Source organism: Chelonia mydas, chromosome 8 (genome assembly GCF_015237465.2).
Source record: "Chelonia mydas isolate rCheMyd1 chromosome 8, rCheMyd1.pri.v2, whole genome shotgun sequence".
Classification (NCBI taxonomy): Eukaryota; Metazoa; Chordata; order Testudines; family Cheloniidae; genus Chelonia; species Chelonia mydas.
The window spans coordinates 99907409-99923118 of NC_057854.1; the positions used below are offsets into that span (position 1 = coordinate 99907409).

The 15710-nt window shown below is 45.2% G+C and overlaps 2 long non-coding RNA genes across 5 annotated transcripts in view; one reads left to right on the top strand and one right to left on the bottom strand.

Annotated features, from left to right (window-relative positions):
• Positions 1-15668, top strand: part of LOC119566965 — a 33489-nt gene extending 17821 nt beyond the window's left edge. For 3 of the 4 annotated variants that reach the window (XR_005226577.1, XR_005226578.1, XR_005226581.1), the window contains 2 exons: positions 1725-1883; positions 15506-15668. This is a non-coding gene — a long non-coding RNA (uncharacterized LOC119566965). Of the gene's footprint in view, positions 1-1724; positions 1884-3052; positions 4008-15505 lie in introns of those variants that run through there. The other variant, XR_006283406.1, reaches the window with a different exon arrangement.
• The window catches only part of LOC122461484, a 63621-nt gene that overhangs the window by 9192 nt on the left and 38719 nt on the right, over positions 1-15710 (bottom strand). The window lies entirely within an intron of this gene.

Genomic DNA, 15710 nt, shown 5'->3' on the forward strand with positions numbered 1-15710 from the left:
TGTAAGCCAAGGGTTAAACAATCACTCCAGCAGTTTAAGTAATTCTGCCAACAAAAGATTCAGATACATAAATATATTCCTTCTCCAATTCAGGTAGCTCTCCAGGCTTCAGTGGGGTCTCCTAGGACTCCAGTAGCCACCCTATTTAATCAGCCCATACGATCAGTCCCGTTCGTCCCTCCCAAGTTGCAGAAAGGCCCTTTGAAACCTTTGTCTCTTTAATGAATTATCTGTGTGTTGCCATTGATGATTTAACCAGCCAGCCTATTCGGCACTACAGTTCTCAGGTTAATAATGTGCAGTGCTGGCTACAGTTGAGAGCTTTAAAAAAAACAAACAAAAAAGCTGAAACCCTGAAAAAGCAAAGCACTGTAAATAATTACAACTGTCAATTTCCCTTTGCCAAACCTCCATTGTCCTCAGTGGTTTCATTTGTAGATCTCAGTCACTGAGTGTCCCATTTAAAATGATGTGGTTTATACACACACAATGCACTGGAATGGAAGGGTTCCCAGTGAAATCCACAGCAAAACGCCCATCGGTGTGAATGGGAGCAGAAGCAGACCCAGGCTAGGCACTTCGGCGAAGTCAGCAAGAGTTGGGATGGCTCAGGATTTGGCTTCAAAAAACCTGATCCAAAGCTGATTGAAGTCAATGGGGCTCTTACGATTGACTTCAGTCTTCTTTGGTTCAGGTCTATAAATACTGGTTCAGGAAAACACTCAAATGCCCTTCTGGACTGGGAGCCCTAGTTGAGAAAGTCACTTCTGCTGGGTTCTGTTGAAGGTGGATTTCCCCTAAGAGGTTTGCTACCTGTGTCAGTCTGAATGCTTCCCTTAATAACATCAGATGGGCACCAGCTTGCATATTGCTCCAAAATTGACAATAATAATAAATATGCAAGCAAACACATCCAGCTCACCTCCTCCCAACTCACGGGTTACGGAGTTTTCCAGGAGGATGCGGTTGTTAATAAATCACAGGCATGTCAATATGGCCCACCACCGAGACCGTCGAGGCAACCTAATCTACAAGCGCATTAGGATGTGGGAAAACAATCATCCAAGAAGGAAACACATTATCTGGCCTTGTCACTTTACAAAGTAATTTAAATTAATTTTTCCCTAGAGTGGTTAGGGACCACTTCTGCTTGCCCTTGTCTATTCTCTCTGGCTAATGAAGCTTTACCAGCTACTGCTAGTGAATTTCTATTAAGACCTCATCTTAGAGGTTACGGGGCAAAATCATTTCTGCTCCTGGGAAAGATGTCTATGAATTTGTAATTGTAAGTCCATGTTTGATAGGGATTAGCATCTGAAAGGGATAGTGTGTGTGCGGGGGGGTGTGGGCAGGGGCGGGGCAGAACATTATTTCAATTAGTAGAAGAAAAGCAACTTAACGTCTGGTTATAGTTTATGCTTTTAATTTTCTTCTATTCAGGCACCTAGGATAATTATTTTCATAGGACATTTCTCTCCGCTGCCACTGCCTTGCAGCCCTCTTAAAGTATGCAAGATGAGATGGGGTGTTTTCATTCTTCCGACTTTCCTCCCACGTGATAGCCATAACTTCACAATTTAGGGGGGAAAGTTGGTTCCTCTCCAACTCTGTCTTCTCTGGGCCTGACCTGACCTGTCGTTTGTGCGGGTGATCGTAGCTATGATGCTGTTGTTGATAAAGGGGCACTGAACTATGAACTAATTGCTTTATTCTTATTTATTTAGACAGGAAGCTGCTCTTGTTCTTAAGGCACTGGACATGGGTCTAGGTTCAATTCCTGGGTCGTCCAGAGACTCCCTGGGGGACCTTGTGGAAGTCACTCCATTTCTCCGTTCCTCATCTGAAAAACGGGGCTGAAGACAGTGCTTCCTTCTCGGCAGATGGTAAGATCATTGAGACTGGCCTGTCTCTGATTATGTGGAGATACAGTGCTTAGCAGAATGGGAGCCTGATCTCAGGCCTCTAGGCACTACTGTAATACGAAAACTATAATAATTAAAAGTGATTAATAATAAGATCACCATATTTTTGGAGGTGTAATTTCGTCTCAGCCTGTGAATAGCTTCTACATCAAGGCTAAGTCAGCCACATATAACAAAACTAGCTTTGTGTTGAGCGTCATTGGCCTCTACATAAGACGAGTGCTTAATTTCACATCAGGCAAATGTGATCGCACTTGCCCTCAAATCTGCCAATTTCAAACTACACAACGAAGGCCAAAGCAGATTATCGGCGCTCCAACGGGGCTCAGTCCATGGGCCTAACCTGTAGCCCGATTGCTTTCTCTGCTCAATCGGGTCAGCTATTCCTTGGCAACTGTGCAATCAGCATTCATGACTGGAGACTCACCGTGACAAAGGCCAGTTATTATTTCGGGATGATCATGAAATCCATTCAGGGTCATGCCTAGTGAAAAGAAGGAAGAAAACTCTTCTGCCACCGATGCTGTCAGCTGAGATGATCATTGTTATGGGGTTTCCAGTCCTTCCAGCTTCCTGGCTTATCAGTGGATGCAGCTGGAGGCTTCAAACACCCTCCCAGCTTGCTGCTGATTTTATGGGGTGAAGATTAGAGATGGTGATCGGATAGTAAATTATGCATTCCATTTGATACCGGTGGGCAATAGGGAATATCTAGATAAAATTAATCTTTCCCCTCTTTTTAAGTATCACATATTGGAATACTCACTATCTCCCACCACAGTATTACAGTAACACTTGTCCTTGAATTACTAGTCATGTAACATCCTTCTGTGCGCTGAACAGAGAGCAGAAGGAAAATAATGAATGAAAGGTCTCAACGACTGCACGCAGGCAGGACTGATGTTACATGACTAGAATCCCTGGAATTATTCAGAGTTTCATAGATTAAGGCAAGAGGGGACCACTGGTAGTCTGAGCGTCTCCATCACACCGGCCAGAGAATTTCACCCAGGATGGGGCAGAATAGGATAGGCTGGCTCTTTTGTGAGAGATGAAGTTTTAACTTCCTTGTCCTGACCAAGTTGCCGTTTGGCTGATCACAGTTTGCCTGGCTGAAATTCCCTCTGCAGCTTCTACTGGACTCAGTGTTCTTCGCTTCCACTCCAGATCTGCTGTACAGGGTTGCTGTGCGCTGCCAGGCCGTTGTCGTATTCATCTCAAGAGTGGGACAGAACAAATCATTTGCCTTGAGTCACGCAGTCAATGAATGCAGGACGCTCCTGCGGCTTGTGAAGGATCAGTCAGCAGGGGATGACTTCCTAAGATTTATTCAAGAAGTGGTTGCAGGTTTCCCCCAGCAGCGCTGCCCAAGAGCTAGATGCGTTTCTGATGGACGAGTCTGCCTGTCTGCAGTGTTGTTGTGGTTGTGTTGGTCCCAGAATATTAGAGAGACAAGGTGGGCGATATCTTTTATTCGATTGGACCAACTTCTGCTGGTGACAGAGACAAACTTTCAAGCTACATCGAGCTCTCCTTCGGGTCTGGGACAGGTACTCCCAGCATCACAGCTAAATACAAGTGGAACAGATTATTTAGCACAGGTAGTGAGCGGCACATATTCCAAGGGACCATTCAGGCCCGTTAAGACCTCTGCAGTCACAGGACAAATAAGGGGGGGGGGGGGGTTAGTGAGTTACAGATTGTTGTAATAAGCCATAAATCCAGTGTCTCTGTTCAGTCCATGATGTTTAGTGTCTTGCAGACCTACGAATTTAAGCTCCCAGTCTCACCTTTTTGAAGGAATTGTGCAGGTTTCCTTTGAGGACGAGGCCTGAGAGGTCAGCTATAGAGCGATCGCTTTGTGACAAGTGCTCACCCACAGGTGACAGGGTGTTTTTGTCTTTTATCATTTTTCAGTGTGAGTTCACTGGCGAGCCTAGCGATTGTCTGGTTTCACCCATGTATTGTTATTGGGGCATTTAGTGCACTGGAGGAGGTACACCCCATGTTGGGATAGGCATGTGTAGGACCCATGGCTCTTGAAAGGTGTGTTGGGGTGGGAGTTGATCATTGTAGAAGTAGCGATCTGGGAGGAGGGATAGCTCAGTGGTTTGAGCATTGGCCTGCTAAACCCAGGGCTGTGAGTTCAATCCTTGAGGGGGCCATTTAGGGGATCTGGGGCAAAAATTGGGGATTGGTCCTGCTTTGAACAGGGGGTTGGACTAGATGACCTCCTGAGGTCCCTTCCAACCCTGATAGTCTATGATATGTGTGCAGGTTTTGCATCTGTTGTTCTGGCAGGATCAAGTGCCACTCTTGAGTAGGTGTGTCCTGGTCTGTCGGGAGCTTGCTTCTTAGCTTGAAAGTTTGCCTCTCTCATCAACACAAGTTGGTCCACTAAAAGATATTACCTCACCCACTCTGTCTGTATAGCCATTACTCTTGGGAGTAGCCCCACTGGAGAATTCTTGTAAGTACTGCCCCAGGGTTGTATAATCAGTCTATAAGTCTGCGGCCATGGATGATTATTGTGCTGAATCCAGAGTAGTTTTGCCCCGTCTCTATTCAGGCCTGGCCCGTTGAAATGGGTGGGAGTTTCGTCTGCTAAGGACTGAATAAGAACTCTAGGCTTTAGTCCTGACCTTGCAAAGTGCTCTGGGTTCCCTGGGAATGAAAAGTGCTGCAATAATATCATCAATGTTTTAGCTACAAATTAGGCAACACCTGAGGCACTGGTTGTCCAAGGAGGATGCATGAAATGTTAGGGCAATGGGGACAGTAATTAATAATCCAGACCCTCAGCTGGTGTAAATCAATCCGTGGAGCAATGCTGATTTACACCAGTTGGAGAGATAGCCTAGCATTTTGAATTTCACTTTGTATGGGAACTGCTCTCTGCTTCACTGGAAGCTGTGAAGCAGGACGGGGGCTCCCTGTATTGGTTTATCAGCTAGTGCCTTTGGATTACGTACTGAGCCGGGAGGAGGCAGGGGAGGGGTCTGGTTTTCCTCTTGCTCGCACTAGCCTGAATCTGGAGTGACACTGCTGAAGTCGATGGAGTAACGCTGGTGTGAAAGGGTTGTGAGAGAAGACCCTGGGACTTGGTCTCTAGGCACGCGTTCTAGGCACGAGAACTTAACAGAGTCAAGGCACAACTCAGGCCAGAGAGCGAAGGTGTCGTCAGACGTCACCGGTGTGTGCTCTGCTCTGTTCAATGTTGATAACAGTTGGCTATGTCCATGTGTTCCCTCTGTGTGCTGCCCCAGCTCTGTGCAGATCGCTGGCACAGCAGGCCCTGAGAGAATCCCCAATGACCACAGACTCTGATAAGGTACGAAGGCACCCAGCCAGGTTTATTGTCAAACAAAGCACAGTAATAGTTTCCTGCAGACTCTACAGGACATACGACGAATATGTGCCCCCTGACAACGGACCGGCTCAGCCCGTGGCGGGATTCTCCACTGCCCTCTAGGACAGACAAAGACATCGCCCCAGGGGTACACTTTTATACACAGGTGTTATACCAATAAAATAAAAACCAGCAGGATCTTATTAAAGGGGATAAGGCAAAATGCCACATTTATTGTAACACAATTTGATTTATGACCAATAACTAATATCTACATCCTATGTATGCACGCGCATGCACATCAAATGTTCTGTAGCTGCTGTATAGTTACCAGTCCTGAATGTAGCTTGAGTTCATGGCTTGGGTTCATAACTTGTGGCGGCTAACTGGCCAGGAAAGTCGGGCACAAGGAAGGGCTGGGTCTCTGTTGGGCATGCACCAATGCCCTTCCATGTTGGCAGCAGAATGTTACCCTCCAAAATCTTCCATTTCATCCATCCTTTTTTGTAGGCTTTAGTTTGAATCCAGAGTCTATAGGTCTTGCTGTGTCAGGCTGCCTCTGGGTTCGGTGTGATTGATCACCCATCAGTTGCAGACATGACTTTCAGCCTAGGACCTGGCTTTGATGTTTCTTCAATTGTACTTTTGTTCTTTTCTTTTTAGGGTGGCCTCTTCTTGCTTTGTCAGGGCTGTTGTCTGCATCTGCTGCCGTTGGTGTTTACACTTTATTTCATCAGGACAGGCTGGGGCTGGAGGTTGATTCCACCATTCATACTTACCTCATTCACACATCTAAACCAAACTAATAAGATTACAGCAGGGTTTTGCAAAAATGAAGGTTGCAGCAAGCTTTTACAAAATGGAGTGAGCATTTTAAAATGGAGTTTGGGACAAGTTAAAATGGAGTTTGAGTTACAATATGGACAAGGGTAAGGAATGGCAAACAGTGAACAGAAGTTACAATATAGACAAGTATAATGAATGACAAGCAGTGAGCAGAAGTTACAGTGTTGAAACGCTGTAAGTTTCAGCGATTTAAGCAGCAATTGGATTGAAATGAAACTCAATTAGCCAGTTATTGGGGTAACCGGTTTTATGAATGAATGTTGTTTCATTCATAAAACTTTGCTTCTGAAGTTATATTAATAAAGTGAACAATTAAAAACAATTTCATTGATCCGTTCTACACAGGTACAAACAGGTTACACATGACTCCGATGTATAGAGGTGCACCCCTCTACGTGTTAGGGTGCTGCCTCTCATCTTGCACATGTTGGTTCGAACAAAACAACTCTCTCCACCACAGAATCATAGACTATCAGGGTTGGAAGAGCCCTCAGGAGGTCATCTCGTCCCAGCCCCTGCTCAAAGCAGGACCAAGCCCAACTAAATCATCCCAGCCAGGGCTTTGTCAAGCCGGGCCTCAAAAACCTCTAAGGATGGAGATTCCACCACCTCCCTAGGTAACCCATTCCAGTGCCTCACCACCCTCCTAGTGAAAAAGTGTTTCCTAATATCCAACCTAGACCTCCCCCACTGCAACTTGAGACCATTGCTCCTCGTTCTGTCATCTGCCACCACTGAGAACAGTCGAGATCCATCCTCTTTGGAACCCCCTTTTAGGTAATTGAAAGCAGCTATCAAATCCCCCCTCATTCTTCTCTTCTGCAGACTAAATCACCCCAGTTCCCTCAGCCTCTCCTCATAAGTCATGTGCCCCAGCCCTCTAATCATTTTCATTGCCCTCCGCTGGACTCTCTCCAATTTGTCCACATCCCTTCTGTAGTATTACCCTCCTGCCCATCTTTAGGATGGGTCAGCCTGTTCCTTGTTTTCTATGTGGAATGTGCTCGTACCGGACTGTTCTGGTACCATCCTGGCACGTGTTTATATTACTAGTGCTTAGTACCTTTTAGGTATGTGTATATTTGCAACATCAGCCTTCTTCTTGCCAGCTTCTGTGAGCAGGGCCTGCCTCTGGCTCACAGCTTAACTTTGCTTTATGTTAGCAAAGTCTTGACCGTTACTTTAGTTCAGGCCTTAGGCGTCATACCAGGCCTCTGATACGAAGACTTATGTTTCAGGACCTCATCTTACTACAGAAGGCATCAGAAAAATAACAGGGTGAGCTTCTTGGGACACTGGCTGAGCCTACGGGGCTTCAACCGTTTGGGACAGGCCAGTTCCTGAGGGTGTGTGGTTGCAGAAGGAGGGTAGCGGTAGCAGGGGGGTGGAATGCAGCAGGTCCTTCTCCAGCCGATCCTTCCACCTCTGTCCCCCCTCACGCTTTTCTCAGCCGGCCCCACTGTGGCTGGGATGGGAGGAGTGGAGCTGGGGCAGAGACGAAAGCTACTATGTCGCCTTTAGAAGGGGCCCAATTAGCTGGCCCTTTGCCCAGGGAGGAGCACACTGAGTCCCCCCCCCACCCCAGGCAGCTCTGAGTCCCGTGCACACAGAGCCCTGGGCTGGGTTGCAGGTGGGGCACCCCTTCAGCCAAGGGGTTTATAGGTCACAACATTGATTTGGGCTGTTTTCTGCCCTACAGAGGCCTGGCACTCCATGAGTGCTGTTGTGCCCGCATCTCATTATCCTCTGAGCGTTGCCATGGTGTACATTGCCACTTCCAGTGAATTGCTGTGGGTAACATGGCGTTAGCATCCCCTGGAAAGTGCTACGCTGGGCATTGTGCTCTGCCGGGGCTGGGCACCCTGTGGATCTGCTGCGGTGGGTACGGGCTCCCTCTGGGCCCTGCTTTGCTAGGCAGTGCAATATCTTGGGGCTAGGCATCGTTGTGATTGATTGGCACCATCACTCCATTCCCGAGCAGCACCAAGCTGGGCATAGCCACCCTATGGATCTGCGGGGCGGGGGGGGGGAGAGCTGGCCCGCTGTAGCCACTCCTCTGCTAGGCATTGCAATCCCTCGGGCTAGGCACTGGGATAAGTGACAGGCGTCATCATTCCAACGTTGGCCTTTAGCCATCACCATGCTAAACACCGACACTCACCGGCCATCGCGGGGGGGAGGGATAGCTCAGTGGTTTGGGCATTGGCCTGCTAAACCCAGAGTTGTGAGTTCAATCCTTGAGGGGGCCATTTAGGGATCTGGGGCAACTATGGGGGATCGGTCCTGCTTTGAGCAGGGGGTTGGACTAGATGACCTCCTGAGGTCCCTGCCAGCCCTGATATTGTATGATTCTATCACCATCCCAAGTGGACGAGTAGCAGCCTCAGTCACATGTCGGTCTGGCCGGGTCAGTTCTGAGTAGCCCAGAGGAGGTATCTGCAGGCCTCCAACTGCAGGGGAATGAACAAACACTCAGAGGAAACACAAACACTTGCCCTGTCCTGACATCTAGTGTGTGTTGGCAAATAGTCTTCACTCCCCACCGGCCGCTGTTTATCCAGGCAATCTGTAGCCATGCCCTCTTTTCAAAGCTTTCCTCTGCTTGGATGACTCCAGGCCTGCTTCCAAAAGAAAGGCCTCTTGTGTCGAAATGTGTCTAATTAGCACCAGCCCTCAGGGGTCTCATGAAGTGAGAAGCAAAATGCAAGAGGAGCCTCTTTCTTCCCTCTCTTTTGTGTGTGTGTGTGTGCTGCGGGGAAGCGAATCTCTCCCAGTGAGAGGCTGCTTGTCTAACTGCACAAGGAGGCAGGATTTCAGCTGGGCAGAAACAGAATTTTCTTTCAAACATCCACTTTTATTCCCTGTGTAAACAGAATACCTCGAAAATCGGAGACTCTGTCAGATCCAGGCAGTCCCACAATAATAATGCCTAGCTCTTATATAGCAGTTTTCATCCGTAGATCTCAAAGCCTTTTACAAAGGACGTCAGTGTCATTATCCCCATTTTACAGAGGGGGAAACTGAGTTATAAAAGGGGATGTAACTTGATTGCTGGGTGATCATTAGACTGCGGCAGAGTGGGGAATAAAATCCAGGTTTCACTAGTGCTCTATGCCTCTGGCTCTCAACCTTTCCAGACGACTGTGCCCCTTTCAGGAGTCTGATTTGTCTTGTGCACCCTCAAGTTTCACCTCACTTAATAACTATTTGCTTACAAAATCGGACAAAAAACCAGAAATGTCACAGCATATAATTACTGAAAAATTGCTGACTTTCTCATTTTTAGCATTTAATTATAAAACAAATCAATTGGAATATAAATATTGTCCTTACATTTCAGTGTATAGTATATAAAAAAGTATAAACAAGTCATTGTCTGTAAGAAATTTTAGTTTGTATTGACTTCACTAGTGCTTTTATGTAGCCTGTTGTAAAACTAGGCAAATATCTAGATGAGTTAATGTACCCCCTGGAAGACCTCTGCATACCCCCAGGGGGTACATATACCCCTGATTGAGAACCACTGCTCTGCGCAGATGGGCACACTGCACAAAACAGAAGCTTTTGTCTCATCAAGGATACAGTTCTAGGCTGTCTCTGAAGAGGAACCATGGGATTTTTAAACACTTGAGAGTCAGTGCTGTAGAATCATAGAATATCGGGGTTGGAAGGGACCTCAGGAGGTCATCTAGTCCAACCCCCTGCTCAAAGCAGGACCAATCCCCAACTAAATCATCTAAAGAGAAAGAGGTCAAGAAATTTGGTGGTAGGGCTGGGGGCGGGGGTCAGAATATTTAATGTTATGAAACACTGCAAAATAAATGAACAAGTTTTGTTTTGTTTGCAAGTTTTTTGTAACATTTTTCAACAAAATTTGAAATGAAACAAAATGTAAATTTCTTTTAGGGTGAAGCCCCCCTCCCCCCCCCCAGCCCACACATTTAAAGGTTTTTGTGTCCCTCCCGCCATGTTTATCCCTTTTAGTTTTATTCCTCTCTTCCCTCTCTTCCGGGGTCGAAAAAGTAAAATTGGGAGAAAAAGGGGTGGGAGAACCCATAAAATGAAAACCTTAAAAATGCTCCCCAAAATGAAATGATTTTCCTTTTGAAACTTTTAATTGGAAATAGTTCTCTTTTTTTAACCAAAATGAAAATTCACTGTGAAAAATTTAATTTTGGTTAAAAAGCCATTTTTCGTCAAAGAAAGTCTGATGAAAAATGTTCATGCAGATTAGTGGAAATTCTAAAATGCCAGCAGCTGATTGTTCACAATACTTGACAAAGGGACAATGAATAATCTAAATTCACTGGGAGGTTGCAAAATGGACTGACATACTCTGGTTTGGGACCTGAGAGTCCTGGATTCTGGTCCCAGTCTACCACTGACTCACTGTGTGAAGTCATATCCCCTATCTGTGCCTTAGTTTCCCACCTGTAAAGTGGGCATACCAAAACTTCACTCTCAGCTGTTGTGACATTTAATATACAAATGAATGTAAAGATGACAGAGAAAATAAGATTTCCCCAAATCTCTGAACTGTATCCAGTGGAAGCTGGCAGTTTCTCTTATCTGCTGGATCAGAGGCCGTGGGTTGCCGTGGAAAGAATTATGAAATCATAAATCAAACTGCAAAGCAAGATTTAATCTGTTGAAATTTATTACATCTTCTCTGGTACGTTTCCTGCTATTTTAGCCATTTTCCACTTCCTGTCCACAGATGGACTGATTGAACAAAGTATCAGGGGGTAGCTGTGTTAGTCTCTATCCACAAAAACAACAAGGAGTCCGGTGGCACCTTAAAGACTGACGGATTTATTTGAGCATAAGCTTTCCCAGACTTCAAAGAGAAACAGCAGAACTCAAATTCATTTGCAAATTTAACACCATTAATTTGGGCTTGAATAGGGCCTGGGAGTGGCTGGCTCATTACAGAAGCAGTTTTGCCTCTCCTGGAATTGACACCTCCTCATCTATTGTTGGGAGTGGACTACATCCACCCTAATCCAGTTGGCCCTGTCAGCACTGGTTCTCCACTTGTGAGGTAACTCCCTTCTCTTCATGTGTCAGTATATTTATGTCTGCATCTGTAACTTTCACTCCATGAATCTGAAGAAGTGGGGTTTTTACCCATGAAAGCTTATGCTCAAATAAATCTGTTAGTCTTTAAGGTGCCACCGGACTCCTTGTTGTGATTGAACAAAGACATGCTATACGTCACACCTCTGACATCCTTACCTTAAATAAAATCTCCACAAGCCCTTCCTCACAGAACCATAGGTTGTAAAGCCTGAAGGAACCTTGCTGAGCAGCTGGTCCGATGTGCTGCACCAGAGCATAAGAGTTGCTGGACTAGATTAAACCAGGATCCTCATCCCAGATCCTGTCTCTGACAGTGGCCAGCATGGGCTGCTTCAGAGAAAGGTACAACCGACAGTGAGGGGATAATCCGCCCTCAGGGAAAGTTTCCTCATATCACCTGACAACGGTTGGCTTATGCCCTGAAGCAGGAGGCTTTATATCCCTTCCAAAACCATTGTAACTCTGGTTGTTCTCATTACCCAGTCAAATGCAGGCCGTAGAATTTCACCCAGCAATTCTTGCATTGAGCCCAATGGCTTGTGGTTGAACTACCGTGCGCCTTTTAGAAATCAAGGCCCGTCTTATTTTAAAGACTGTGAATGATGGAGGATTTACAATGGCCCTTGCACTGGTTGACTTGACAGGGAGCTCGGTCTTACTTGCGACACTGCTCAGGTGCTGCAAAATTGCAAGTCACCTTTGTAGAGCCATGAAACAAAATGGTTTTTAAAATGTCCAGTGTAACATAAACTAAACTGTACAGAGAATACCCAGCTTTTCCATAACTCTCCAGCTAAAAGCTGAGGGGAAAGGATGGCCCAGTGGTTAGGGCACTAGCAAAGGACTTGGAAGACCTGGATTCAATTCCCTGCTCTGCTATTGACTTTCCATGTGACCTTGGCCAAGTCACTTAGTTTCTCTGTGCCTCAGTTTCCCATATCTACAATGGGGATAACAGCGCTGCCCTTTTTTACAGGGGTGTTTCATGGATGAATACATTAATGACGGGTAGGTGCTCAGATTCTATGCCGACAGTGGCTATCTAAGCCAGGCAGAGGATTGCTGGGAAAACGGGTTTGATCCATCTCCTGCTGAAGTCAACGGGAATCTTTCTACTGACTTTAATGGATGTTGGCTGGGCCCCACCTGATCTCTGCATGCTGACACTCTGTAGCTAAGGAATCAAATACATGTAGATGCTTAAAGTGCTCTATAATTCTTTTTAAGCTACACTTGGTGCTTGGGAAAGAGGCCAGACTGACAGCCAGGGAGACGGAATGCATCTGATGAAGTGAGCTGTAGCTCACGAAAGCTGATGCTCAAATAAATTGGTTAGTCTCTAAGGTGCCACAAGTCCTCCTTTTCTTTTTGCGAATACAGACTAACATGGCTGCTACTCTGAAATCTCTCTGGGTCTGATCCAAAGCCCACTGAAGTCAAGGGGAACCTTTCCATTGATTTCAGTGGGCTCTGGAATAAGCCCTTTATCTGCTGATAAAGCGTGAAGGGCAGCAGGGCATGTCCTGGCAATGAGCCTCAGTCCTGACCTGGAGAGAGGCCCTCTAAAGGTGAAAGGGGAGTTCAGTCTATATCGCTGTTCATCCCTTCGCTTCCTTAGCAGAATGCTCACCAAGGGGGGCCGGTTAATATCAGTGTCAGTGGATATTTCTGTAATATGGATTCCTGTTCACAGGGGACCGACTGAGCCCAGCATCAATCCATTTCCCACAGGCCACTGGAGAGTCATGAGCTGGGAACAGATTTTGCTCGCTACCAATCTGGGCCTCTGGCCTGCCATCTGAGCCTCATGGGTAGAGCCTGATGTGCATGTAGAATCCCTCTGAAGTCAGTGCAACTCCAGGTGATACAAGAGTCTGTCCGCGTGGATCTGATTGCAGGGTTTGGGCCCTGGGCTGGATCAGCGCCAGTAATCTAGAGGCAAAACGGTGCATGCTTGTTCACCAGGCCCCTGAGTTGTGTAATCTTCACAGCAAACTATGCAAAATGTCACAAAACACAGAAAAAAAATCTAATGGGCTAGGCAGTTCTTTTACATGCTTGGGGAAGCAGAGCTATAAAACGCATCTGTTGTCAGACAAAGCTGCAGTTACAAGTCAGTGGGAAGGCAATGCTAAAAAAAACAAAGCACATGGTAAAAATGAGAAATCTGACGTGCCTAAGAGTCAATATATTGACAAACCTGTAATATCCGAAGCTCGGCAATAGCTAAAACCTTTCCAATGGCTATCAGAGAACAGAGCAGATGCATTAAAACATCGAAATAAGCAGATAATTTGTTCAGTAGACTCTGAAGCAAGGAAAGCATACAAATGTTTACCTAAAACACTTGTAAACGGAGGAACCAGTGGTGATAAAGTGCTGTTTGGTCTTAAGAAGCAAATAGAATTCTATTTCCATTTTTCTATGCAAGTGGATAAAATTGCTTGGGGCAAATCGGACCTTTTTCATGAGCACTGACACAGGACGTTCACAAATCAATATTTTGATAGCCTGTGGCTTAAGTGGACACCAGCCACCTCAGAGATACAGACTTCTACATGGAGCCAGTAGGATGGGATATCTTACTGCTGGTTCTTCCAGGGCCTTTGGTCTTGTGATAAATGCCTCCCCTTTGGACATTTATTACAGCGAATTCTACTTAGAGGTGAACTGGTGAGTGAAACTGGAAAACAACTAGGCTTGGAAGGATTCGATTTTTATCAGTAAATGTTGGTACATGTTGATTTCACCAAACACACACAAACAGGTGAAAAATAGTTCCATCAATGATCATCAAAATTTATAGATCAGCATTTTTATTACTTTGCCTCTCGGGAACGCAGAGTCAAAATCCAGTAAGTTAGACTTTAGAAGGAGGCCTGTTACAGATCGACTAGGGAATGAACAGCAAAAACAGGTACGACTTGTTGATTTAAGGATATTCACTTTGTGTATTTTGCCAAGCACTGCTGACAATTTCTATTGTCACGGTTTATAAAGCGTTAACTTTTTGAACCTCATCATCTACGGCCATTAAATAAGTGCCTTCCTCCCCCCACACCCCCATAATTTTGCACAACTGGGAAAATTTACGTCACTAAAAAAAACCTAAAAAAATGCTTAAAAATAGATATCGATATCCATCAAAATTATATATTAAAAAAAACTGGAATTCTGACAAGCCTAAAAATAACAAACCGAGACCAGCAATATGTTTTGAATGTAACCAAGGTAAAGCTCATAAAGGAGTCAAAACTCACTTTCATTTTTACGTCTTCACAATCCAAGTACTTGCCCATTATTTATTATTTCTCTTACAGTAGCACTAGAAGGGCTGACTGGCTAAGCCCCACTATGCACTGCTAGGTACTCTGCAGACACATAGTGAGTCTTAAGAGTTTGAAATTTAAATGGACAAGATGGATAAAGGCTGGGAGAAACAAAATATTGGTATTCCCATTTTGCAGATGGGGACCTGAGGCACAAAGAGATGAAGGGACTCGCCCAAGGTCACCCAGGGTGGCTGTGGCAGAGTCAGGAATTGATGTTAGCTCTTCCGAGTGTGTGGTAAACTCAGACAAAACTTTCGGAAGGCTGGGTTTTGAGGGGACACCATCTGCTGTGTTGCCACATCTCATGATTTTATCATGAGCCTCATGATAGTTGGTGTTTTCCTTAAAGCCCCAGTTCCTGGCGTCAGATGGTTCTAGGGAAATCTCAGCTTTTACTTTTAAAAAGGAAAGTTTCTAGTCCTTATGGGGGCATAAAAGTTGAAAATGTCAGAGCTCAAGTAAAAAACCACATATTTATTATTTTTAGAATCTTACAAGTTTTCGGACAATCTCATGATTGGGGGGAGGCGGTGACATGAGTTTTGAATGATTAGGGTCATCAATAATGCATCTGGCTCATAGACAACTATTTTTGAATCACAAATTTCTTTTCCTATGTTATTAATAACATCTTAGATAACGGAAAATGAAATAATCTAATTTACTTTGTACTGCTTGTTTACTTTGGGTTTATTATTTTCCTTTTTCTCAGCCAAGACAATGACACCAGCCAGGACAATTTCAGTTTTGTTTATAGTCAGTTTCACCTTGTTATTACATATTGTTTATCTTCCAGCAGCACCCAGAATGTGCTACTGTGCCTGTAAGATAGTCCCTGCCCCAAAGAACTTGCAATTTAAGCAGCAGATCAGTGCTGAGATGTCTGGATCACAGGCACAATAGGAGAATGTTTATTTGTTTTTGTTTTTTAAGTAGAGTTCATTGGAACTTCAATCTGTGTAAGTATATTTTTGCAGGTCTAAAGCTTCCATGGTTATCACTACAACTACAATACCACCTGTTGAAGTGAAGAAACAGATTGACAGAGCGAGAAGAGTACCCAGAAGTCACCTACTACAGGACAGGCCCAACAAAGAAAATAACAGAACGCCCCTAGCCGTCACCTTCAGCCCCCAACTAAAACTTCTCCAACACATCATCAAGGATCTACACCCGATCCTG